Source organism: Pempheris klunzingeri, chromosome 22, assembly GCF_042242105.1.
Source record: "Pempheris klunzingeri isolate RE-2024b chromosome 22, fPemKlu1.hap1, whole genome shotgun sequence".
In the NCBI taxonomy this organism is placed as follows: domain Eukaryota; kingdom Metazoa; phylum Chordata; class Actinopteri; order Acropomatiformes; family Pempheridae; genus Pempheris; species Pempheris klunzingeri.
In genome coordinates this window covers 19723468-19735360 of record NC_092033.1, presented here as the reverse complement: position 1 = coordinate 19735360, position 11893 = coordinate 19723468, and positions in this window count along the sequence as shown.

Sequence of the window (11893 nt, the reverse complement as noted above, 5' to 3'; positions counted from 1 at the left end):
GGAGTCTCACACACACACACACTCTCACACACACTCGTCCTGACCTGCATACACTGGCCACTCTTTGTTTGTCAAGGCCAGCTGTGAAGCTCCAAATCAGGTCATAGGTGCAGCAGTTTGGCTTGTCTCAATCAGAAAACGTATCAGCGTTTTACCTGAGAAACTCACATAAATGAGAGTTCCTGTCACACAGAACATGCTTCTGTCACATCAGACAGCACCTCTCATACATGTGTTTGTTGAACAGGTGAACAGGACTGCAGAGGAACCATGAACCATTATGAGTCCTTTAAGTTCAGAGTGATTTCATAAAATTGTTTGCTTTGTTTGACTTTCAGTTTACCATCAGGAAAGGATACGTTTTTGTTTCAAAAAATATTTGAACAGTGAATACAATGATGATTTGCTGATTATTTCCCTGTTGATCACTTACTTCTGTCAATGACTTAACCCTAACCCTGTGTGATATCACACAGGTGGCTTAAGTGTGAAGAAGCTGTTTAGAAAAATGTAAAGCTTTCCAACTATCACAGCTAACTGCATCATCAAAAGGCACACAAGATTCATTGCACATATAATTAGGTGCTACTGCTGTCTGGCTGTAAAGTGTATTTATATACTGTAGGATGAATGCAGAATGAACTAATGAACAAAGACAAGTAATATTCAGAATCAGAATCACTTTAATAATCCCCAGGGGGAAATTGCTTTTTGTTACACACAGCTCCAAAAGAATAAGAATAAGAATACACTTCAAACACAAGTAAAATATAAATATATAAAAGTATGAATAAAAAAAAAGATGTATTAAAAATTATTACTACAAATTATTATACAGAGGTAAATTACTGCACCAGGTGAGTCCAGAGTCTTATATATAATAATAATAATACCACTATTAATAAAATATATAACAACATGCACAATCATAGTAAGGCGCTGTACTATATAATACCAATAATACTACTACCACTACTACTACTACCAACAATAATATATAACAACATGTACACTCAGAGTGAGAAGATGTATTATATAATACTAATAATACTACCACTACTACCACTACCACTACCAATAATAATAATATATAACAATATATAATATTCTCCATCCCTTTACTTTGGAGTAACTAATCATGTCTCGTAACACCGCCAACATTCATTAATCAATGTTCAAACTAGACATGCTGATCTTACACGTTCACCAGCAGCACTTTAATCAGACCTTTATCAACTACACAAGACTAAACGAAACCAGGGAATGATCTAAACAGTACTTTTTCCCCCTCAGAGCTATTCAGCCACAGACCTGACAGAATATTTACTGGCTCTTCTTTGGAACACGTCTCCAGAAATGCAGCTGTGACTTCTGTCACATGTGTGCCAAATGGAAGATGCCTGCAACTCAATCACATCTTGACCCACATTCTTTACATTTCAAAAGACTTACGTTTACCTTCATATCTACAAAATGATTCTGGATGATATCAGACGAAGGCAACAGATCCAAAAGGCAACAGTTGTGTGTAAACAGTGAAAGAGTTCCTGTGAAAAGTCCAAATACACATATGTATTTCATCTTGAAGGATGTTAAATTAAATGATTCACTACCAGCTCTTGTTGTCTGAGAAGTTGTCACACTTTAGTGTTATAATTCATTTGTGAAAATGCTGATTATTTTTGTGCATTCTGACCATGAAAGAAGCTCCTTAAAGGCGCTCATTTTTTCATTTTTGACCAAACACACATAAAGCAGTCAAAGGCTCTTTACACTTGTCAGCTCTGTCACTCTTTTCCACCACATGCTGGTCATTTGATGGCAGGAGACAAATGTTTAATCCCACTGAAAATCCACCCAAAAGACATCCAAAGAAAGTGGAGCTGAACCGAGTTGTAATCCTGCTGCTGCTAATACTTTAGTGCAACAAGGTTAACTGAAATCACAGCATGTGTCAAATAACACTAATCCCCCTGATGTACACACACAGAGTGGAAACCCACACTGACCGTTGCCCCTCGCTACACCCCCCTCTTGTGGTTGCATGATTTTGAGTTCAGGTTGGCAGTGTGTGCTGGCTGGAGATGAGCTTCCCTCCTCCGCTGTAGAGGCTTTTAGAGTGATCAATGAACTGCTGTCCTGTGGCTCACAGCAGGCTTTTGACACTACAGCAGGGTTTAATCCCAACGGAGCAACACACACTCAAGCTGCTGTCAGTCATTTGTCATATGTCATGTAATCTTTGTTGAGTGTTTCGCTCTTGGTACACACTTGTGTTGTTCTGGCTGCTGGGCAATGCCACATTTAGGGTAAGATTACATAAAGTTTCTTTCAAGATTTGAAGGGAACAACTACCCCCATACAGTATGTACCCAGGCTAGAGAACACACCATTATAAAAACCAGATTACAAGGTTTAGGGAGGTCTGTCCCTGAGAAAATAGCTTCTAGGCTGTTGGCCCGCCTCAGCTCAGCTTCCTCTTCCACAGCCAGACAGCAGGGTCCAGAAAAAAGGAGAATAGTTGTTCGATGGAGAGGAACAGTCAGGGGAAATGAACTTGAGGCATGTGAGGAGGAAGTGTCAAAACAGAATGAATGGTTCACCTCAAAGCGTAAAGGTGAGATAATGGAAGATAGAAGCAGACTCGAAGTTTGACCAGAAACTTTAAACAGGAGAGAAATAAAATGTTATGCTCAGGCTCTTGGCTGTGATTTTGCAAGATACTGTTGGTGATGTGGCTAAAACAAAGATCACACAAGGATACTTGTTCTGATACTGATAGACATGATGACAAACCAAGACTGACACTCAGTGAGGTATTGTTCCACCACAGGCCTCCAGGACACTTCATTGATCCTCGTCTTGATCCTCTGAGTCTCTGAGCTCCAGAAGGAGGGATGTGAACACGTATTTCCTCATGTGGTGTTTCGATGACGGATCATGTTGCTCCAAAATCTCCGACAGGTGCTCCACAAAACCTCCATTAACTAAACAGGTTGGTTTTTAATTGCATTTTGCTTTGAACCATTGATTTGGATTCTATTTCGTAAGCAATAAAACACCACATACACATAATAGTACATTATCATGGAGCCCGAGTGAAAGACCTTTACTGACCTTATAGTGAATGTCCTTGTAATTAGCAAGATAATGAGCAAAGTCACAGTTTGATCCAAATTAGTTGAACTGAATGAAGTTCAACAAGCGTATAATATGGAATGGTAGAAAAAAAGCATGAAGAGGGACTCTGAAACAAATCAAAAAAGAAATTTTGCTAATTTATAACCAGCTTTGTATCATAAAATGTGGGCACCATCTGCAAGTGAACAATGTTTGACTTTAGGTCTCCCGGCTCATAATCCAGCCCTGATTTACAATAAAATGATTACTGTTATTTTACTGTAAACTCAATTATTCAATCAAACAACAGCCCAAGAGCCTAAAGGTGTTAATGTCCGCTCCGAGCTGGATGACGAGTCTCCCTTAAGCGCACCTTATGGATCACATCCATAAAGCAAAATGCTGATGCTCATCAAACCTAAACCCTGGACAGAAACTGTACGTCACTCTCTTCATTTTCCCAACAGGCTCGATCCAGGATGATCTGGACTGTGCTATAAAAACCTGTTCACAATCCAAATCAGATCTTGTGTTTCTCCCAGGTGACATTACCCTTACCGCCGACAGCGTTAGGGACACGGGGCGCTGCTCACTGAGGGGGGAGGAAATCTGATAAGGGAGGGGGCTGTGACCCATGCCAGGCACACACACACAGACACACACACACACACACACACACTGGTCTATGATATGTAAATAGTTCCTGCAGGTTTATCACCCAGTGATTTCATTCTGACCCACCTCAGTGAATTAGCTTACAGTTCGAGGCTCATCCCATCCCAGTGGTGATAATAAACGAGAATCTCCTATTTAATTTCCTACCTCTCTTTGCTTTTTGTTCTGTGCTCCCCAATGCTTCTCTCTCTTTTTGTCCTGCTTCCAATCCAATTAACTAAACGAGGGTTCAAGCAGTGAATGCTAATAAAAGCATGACAAATCTGATTCTGATAAAAAAACAAACAGCTCTTGATAGGACCTAGCTCATCATTTTCAACTCCGCTCATTGGGACTAGACCAGATTGGGATCAGTGCTCATAAACCTCAGCGGGTGGAGGATTGAGAAGCGCGTGTTTGTGGTGTAGCTCGTGTGTTATCTCATCAGTTCAAACACCATGTTGATAAAAATCAGCACACTGGTGTCACGTTGGTCCCCCTCAGTCTGACCGCACAGACTCATTCCAAAATAAACCACAAGCAGCAGTAATGCATACACACACACGCCTACACACACCCCAAGGCTGAGGCTTTTCACCGAGGACACCTTGATTCAAAAAACCCTCAGTGAGTCACTTTCAAAAAAAAGAAACAAACAGCTCGTAAAATACACCATCAATTTCCGTTGTTATTCACCTGAACGCAAATAAAAGTGTCATGCTGACAGTAGCACCTGCCCTCTAATACTATGTTTTACTTGTCTAATACATGTGATCAGCAGTACGACAGATTGACCTCCTTTAATTCTAAAAAGGCAGTAATTATGCAAGAAAAAACAGAAGTGCAGGCCTCCCTTCCAAGCCCCCTTTGATTAATAGTGTCCATGTCTGGCATAACTCAGAGCTGATTGGATTTACAACAGCGTAATTGATGGGTGAACTCCTGCTGTGAGACAAACGTCAAGACAGGATTTCCTCCAGCCTGCAAGCGTGAAGATTCCCAGCATGCAAGGACGGGGAGAAGTTGTACGGAATAAGAGCCAAACCATCTGCTGGTAAAATGAGTGGAAGATTTGTGGAGATTTGTGAGAGGTGAATCTCAGGTCCCCCTTCCTGTGAGCGGCTCTGAGATCGGAGTACAGATTGAAGACGGAGCTGAGTGAGAAAAGAGTGAACCGAGTTTAAAATTTAATGGAGGACAATGGCTCCATAGAGTGTGAACAAAGAGTCTTTCACACACCTGAATATGTGCATTGACTTGAGATGAAATAATAAATTAGTAGATAGAGAGGAACGTAGATGAGGACTGATGGACAAAGGGTTTGAATGAGGTGAAAGGAGGTCTTGAAGGAGTGAAGGAGAGATGGAAGGAAAAAAGAGGGGTTGTATTTGCCTTCAGGGTTTGGGTAACACAATCCAATAGGCAGAGGCACAGTAACTTGTGAGGATAGGGAACACCCCAAGGGTCTGACATGTGGTCCCACTGAGAACACGATGCTCAGGTGAAAAAATGCAATGAAAAAAAACAAATAAATGGGGATGCACAGATAGCAGCTAAAGCACTGCTGTCACCTTCCTGGAAGGTGTTAGCCACATGCTAAGTGCTAAGGGGTTGACGAAATTAGCATTCTGCCCTGTTGATCCCAGTTTTGTATTTTTTTTTTGTTTTGGATCCTCTGGGCTGCACGGCTTCATTTTTTAGGTCATGTACATGTTTTCAGATGAAGAAATTCTTTATTTTCCTTTGACACTGCAGCCTGTTTCCATGGCGTAGGAGTTATAAATTGTGGTCACCACTTATGGGCAGTAAGAGAACGGTCAGTTCTTCCATTTGCAAGCTTGCATACAGATTATGGTTGTTGCTTGTAGCAGAACACTACAATGATCAACCAGCCCAGTAACCCTGGGAATTATGTCCATACTGGACACATCAGTTTATAGTTAGTTCATATGTTAAAACCACAATCTCTCTGTAACCTCGACCATACCGTTGGCATGTGCAGGTATCAGAAAGACAGAAATTTTAAAATGTTGGTACTCAATGTAAAGAAAAACGTTATCACTGAAAAGGTTTCGCTGATTTGTCCACTACTGACATCCTCGTGTGGTAATAGGGTTGGATTAATATAATGACCTTGAGTTCAGTTTGCGTGCATAGTTTACAGTACAGTCACACCAGTTTCATGCTTCAGGACAGAACCCACGGGAGAGAAAAGACTCCTATAAATTGCCTACAGTGGCTTCCAGTGATAACTGTTTGACAGCTCAACTCAAGAAAGCATGATCAGAGAAAACACAACTTGGCATGCTTAATAAATCCCATTAAATTAAGTTCAAAGGCATTTTCACTTAAAGCCTAGATCAATGTCTAAAGGTCTTCTATGTCTAAAGGAGCTGCATGGGTTGTACCAGTGGTAACGAAGCCCCCTACCCTCCTGGCTGCAGATTCCTGGCTAGAGATTGTAGTGCTGTAATTGTTCAAAGGCTTCTCTTATAAGCAACAATCAAATAGTGTAAGGAATCAGGTTCTTTTAGGTTTTTATAAAACAGCAGTTTTGTTCTGATACACTAATTTGTTTCTAATGGAAAGCATCAACAATATTGAAGTGAATTAAAAGAGAGAGAAATGCATGAAGGGGGAACCACTGCCACTTTATGAATGAAGCCTTCGTGGACATTATGGGAATACCTGTCAGGAGAGCTGTTGTTTTTCACTTTGTTGAAAGCCGTGGACAGATTCTTTCAAACAGCCGATTTAGGCCTATGTAGGAATGGTTATCAATGGTTACGAGATGCAAGATGTAAGAATATCAAGAATTGTGTAATTTGTGACATTTTTCTTCCTCTGATTCATGTGACCTGGCGGCTTTCCAAACTAAAGTCCAAAGAGGGAAAATATTAGAAGTAACTGTGACAATACTGCAGTTAATTCTGTGATTCTTACTCCTCCAACCCCGGTGCCATGTCCCTTATAACCCATGCCATGCTCAATATGCACTCCTCAAAAGGTCAAAAAAGACTGCAGTGTGACTGTCTGAGCCCTGGGCCCCATTAGTGCAACAAGTACTTTTAAATAGAGCAGTGAAGTTTTTCTACACCTGCATCTGGCCCCAATGCTGGAGGTAAAAATGAAACTAGACTGCTGTCTGCTGACAAGCCTCAATAACCTGTGACTCTTAGTGCAGCCTAAGATCTGGTATAGTATGAGGATTTAGTTTAAGGCTTCATGTGTGTTTTCAAGGTTGCTTCAGAAGACTGTGATGTGTCAAACAATCCTCCTGAGCACAGGGCAGCAATAAACAAAGTAAGAATTATATATGAAGGTGAGAAATGACAGCAACGGTTTGAGATATGACGTTGGCTGCATGACAAATGCATATTAGAACATCAGTGCTAGTTACATCAGGATCGAAACAGTTGAGATCAAAGAGCGCAGCAATCACTGGGCTTCTCAGATGACCAAAGATTACAAAAGCCCCTCTGCTCTCTTTGAAATATGGCGGCTCTCAGCCTGCATAACCTGAAATGAAATAACTTTTGAAGACTGAAATGAAAGAACAAAAGAGAAAAGTGTACAGAGGGAGAGAGAGTATTATCAAGCATGCATTTTGTTCCATGTGAAGAGTGACAAGATAACAGAGAACAAAGTGCTAGGAGGACCATGAGGAGAGAAGAGGCAGGGACAGAAGATGTTTTCATCCAACTGTCACACAAATTCTCCATAGACATTTTTTCACTGTTATCGAAAATGAATTTTTTTTCTTCCCGTCTACCAAGATGGAAAACAGCAGAAAGGCTGAAGGAAATAAAGTGGTTTCCAAACATCCATGCTTTTACTGAGACTTAAAAACAAAGAAATGCACTGGACAACTTGCTAAAGCTTCGACTAAATGCCATAAAACAGCTCATATGAAAAGAATGGGACAAAATAATTAGTTTTGCAGCAGTTCCACCAGCTCAGAGGTACAGAACAGTCTCACAGACTTGGCGAAGTGCCAGCATACCATACTGGGGTGACCCTAACCCGACCCCAAACATAGCCGGGGCCACTGTCATGGCTGGGAGAGGTAGGGAGGTAGCCAGTCACAGACCACGCGAGGCCACAGTCAGGGTAAAAAAGATGGATCAGGGATTCATGTGAGGGAAAACAGGAGAGTGGGAGAGCAGTGCAGAGAAACAAATAGAGAGCAGGGACAGAGAGGCAGTAATGTCCAGTGAGAGTGAAGTGAACCAGAGCAGAACAAGTGAAAAGACAAAGTCGGACAGGGAGGGAATCGTCTGTGGTGTATATACAGCACTTATACACACATGCATTCATATGCCTAACCTAGAATAATAAAAGTTGTGAAGTAAGCCTCTGTGTTGCATTATTCCTCTTGCCATGGCATGAAAAATACTCTGAATGCGTGCACTGCGGTTGAGGCTGAGTGAAACCGGATCGGGAGCTGAAGCAGCAGCTCAGCGGGGGATGGTGTGTGGGTTCGGAAGCCGGGTCTTTAACGAGGTGTTGAACTGATCGGCTCAGCATCGGAAAAACTGATCCGCCACTCGTAGAAACCTCCGTGTGGCCTGAGCAGCACCCAGGACAAACCACCAGGGACCATCAAACAGAGGCCGCAGTAATGCCAAAGCTGCTCACAGCCCATTATCGGCCTGGAATTAGAACATTTGTCTCCCGCCAGAGCCTTTTAATATCAACGGCCCGTGGTTTACATGAAAGGACTTTGCTGACACGCTTACTTCCAGGAACTTGAGGAACAAAGATTCTTAGAGAAAAAGAAGCATACAAAGTTAAACTAGTTAGACTACGAGGAGTAGGAGTTATGAATCACACTGCCTGATAACATATGCAACACACTTTCTATGAGTTATAGAAGAGTGAAGCAGAAAGTAGAGAATACTCTTAAAGATAAGGGCTGATTGGAGCAAATAGAGATGAAGTGGATCTGATCTACAAGGGAAAGAATGTAGTGTGAGCTGGCATTACCCAGCTTTACGTCACTACAGCGGACGAGTTTTAAGCCTACATCATCCAAAGTAGTAGTGTCCTTTTTTCCCTCTGTACTGAACTTTGTACAACTTGCCTGTAGGATTAATGCAGCTGCAAAATAAATGCAATTAATGTTGCATATTCCATGCAAAAAGTAGAGTATAGATGCAGGACAGTGGCTGCTGCCTTAAAAGAAACTATTGTACAAAAGGCAGACGTACAGCATGGATACAGTAATGCTACTGTGATACTGTGTTTCACAGCATGATGCTGTGTGACTATGGTGTGAGTATGAGTCAATCCTACAATCCCCATAATGTAACTTGATAGTGTCTGACCCAACACCCCCAATTTGGAACACGTGTTCTCTGTGTCCAAACCCAAACCTAAATAACCCTGATGACATCAACACGGTAATTTCTTTTGTTTGTGGAAAGTTCCCTCCAAAGCCACAGAGGACATGCTACAACTGTTGCCACAGGCTGAGTAGGATTACATATGATCAGTAAAGTGAACTTTGTGTACGGAATTAATGGATTGCCCCTTTAGACCCTGCTGACTCGTGTTGTTCTGCCAGTTAGAATGTCTCCATTAGGAAATGGGAAATAAGGTCAAGAAGTTGAAAGTAGAAGTAGGCCAGCTCCAACCCACCAAAGAAGCATTCCTAATGAAGAATGTTCACAGTAATGTCTGTAAAAAGACAAGCTGATGTTGACTTTGTCGAAAAAGGAAATTTTCCATCCTTTGAGCAGCACACACAGAAATCCATTCAGCATGGAATAAAAAACATAATGAACTGACCCTTTAAACAAATAAAGCCGTGTCCACACCATCAAACTTACAAAGTAACCTCAGACATGTAATAGCCACACCCATCAACAGATGGCAGTGTTCTGTCTGTGATGGTGAGGGGAGGAGAGGCAGCAGCAGCAGCAGCAGCGGCAGCAGCGGCAGAGTCCTGCTCTAATCACAGATATAACCTTGGAGACGATTGTTAGGCTGCAAATGAGCTGCTGAGGTACAGAGGCTGTGTCTTCTCCCCAAAGGACTGAAGATTAACACCATTTTACATTTATAATGCAGATGTTTAGCACATGCTTTCATCCTCTGTAACAAGTGGAGCAGGATAAGATTCAGCTGTTTGTGCACCAACCAATAAACCATGACACTCTGACAGTGGTGACCAGTTGGCTGATGAGCAGACTGTTCATCTACTATCTAATCATGAGGAAAAGCAGAAAAAAGTGGCCTTGTTAACATGTCTGCATGTTGCTAGAGAAGCAGGACAGGAGTGAAGGAGGAGAGAGGAATAGAAGAGAATTGAGAAAAGAGTAAAGGGGCAGGGGGCAGGACAAAAAGTGAGGAGGAAATGGGAGCCGTACACAAAGAGACATAGAAAGAGGAGAGGAGGAGGATGCTGCAGATTGGGAATGCCAGGGAAAAGGTCAGCTGCCTCTTCAGCACTTCTCCTGCAGGAAACAGTGACCTGGATAAATCCTCTTTTGTCTTATTTACTGAGATGTTCATTGCTGGGTCTATAAAATGGGCTCCTGGTAGCTGTGGGGCTGACCTGGAGTCAACAGAGAGAGTTGATGTACAGTGATGTGTGGAGAGCTGGTGGCTGGTGTGTCTGCTATCTGCAGGTGTCACACAGTCAATGAACAGGACTCTTTAGATCTTCTTAATGATTGACGTTATAATTATCATGATAAGTTTAATCTATTAGCAATTTAAACACTAACGGACCATGCATTACTACACAGCTGAGACGGGAAGGTGTGTCCATTGTGATGGACAGTGACAAGTCAATCAATCAATCAGTCTTTATTCATACAGCACCAATTCATAACAGCGTTATCTCCAGACTCTTTCCATAAAGAGCAGGTCTAGACCAAACTCTTTAATTAAGAGAGAGACCCAACGATTCAGGAATTCAACATTAAGGATTCAAGAATCCCCACATGAGCAGCATCAGATATTATATTAGGCAACAATGGCAGGAAGAACTCCCCTTTAACAGGAAGAAACCTAGAACAGAACCAGGCTCAGATGTGGGCAGCTTAAGTAGATGGAAAAAGGCAGTCCTGGAAATATGATTTTTGTGGGAGTTACAGGACAAATCCTGATCAAAGATAACTCCCAGATTCCTCACAGTGGAGCTGGAGGCCAGAGTAATGCCATCCAGAGTAGCTATATTGTTAGAAAATGTGTCTCTAAGGTGTTTAGGCCAAGCAGAATAACTTCAGTTTAGCAGTAGAAAATTGCTGCTCATCCAGGACTTTATGTCCTTAAGGCAGACTTGGAGTTTAGTCAACTGATTGGACTCATCTGGCTTTATTGATAAGTATAATTGGGTATCATCTGTGTAACAGTGGAAATTAAGTGTTTCCTGATAATTTTACCCAGAGGAAGCATATATAAGGTAAATAATACCGGTCCAAGCACTGAACCGTGTGGAACTCCATGTCTAACTTTAGTGTGGACAGAGGACTCATTGTTAACATGTACAAACTGAAATCCATCTAATAAACAAGACTCAAACCAGTTTAATGCAGTTCCTTTTATGCCAATGAACTGCTCCAGTCTCTGTGTCTCTGTAACAGGATGTGATGGTCAATGGTGTCAAAAGCAGCACTCAGGTCTAACAAGACCAGGACAGAGAGAAGTCCCCTGTCTGATGCCATAAGGAGGTCGTTTGTAAGCTTCTCCAGTGCTGTCTCTGTGCTATGGTTCACTCTAAAACCTGACTGAAAATCCTCTAATAGACTATTGGAATTTAGAAAATTCTAAGAGACAGGTTCGGTGCTTGGACAGATATTTTTTACCTTATATATGCTTCCTCTGGGTAATATTATCAGGAAACACCCCATTAATTTCCACTGTTGTGCAAATGATACCCAATTATACTTATCAATAAAGCCAGATGAATCCAATCAGTTGACTAAACTCCAAGTCTGCCTTAAGGACATAAAGTCCTGGATGAGCAGCAAACTCAGACAAAACGTTATTCTACTTGGCCCCAAACACCTTAGAGACACATTTTCTAACAACATAGCTACTCTGGATGGCATTACTCTGGCCTCCAGCTCCACTGTGAGGAATCCGGGAGTTATCTTTGATCAGGATTTTT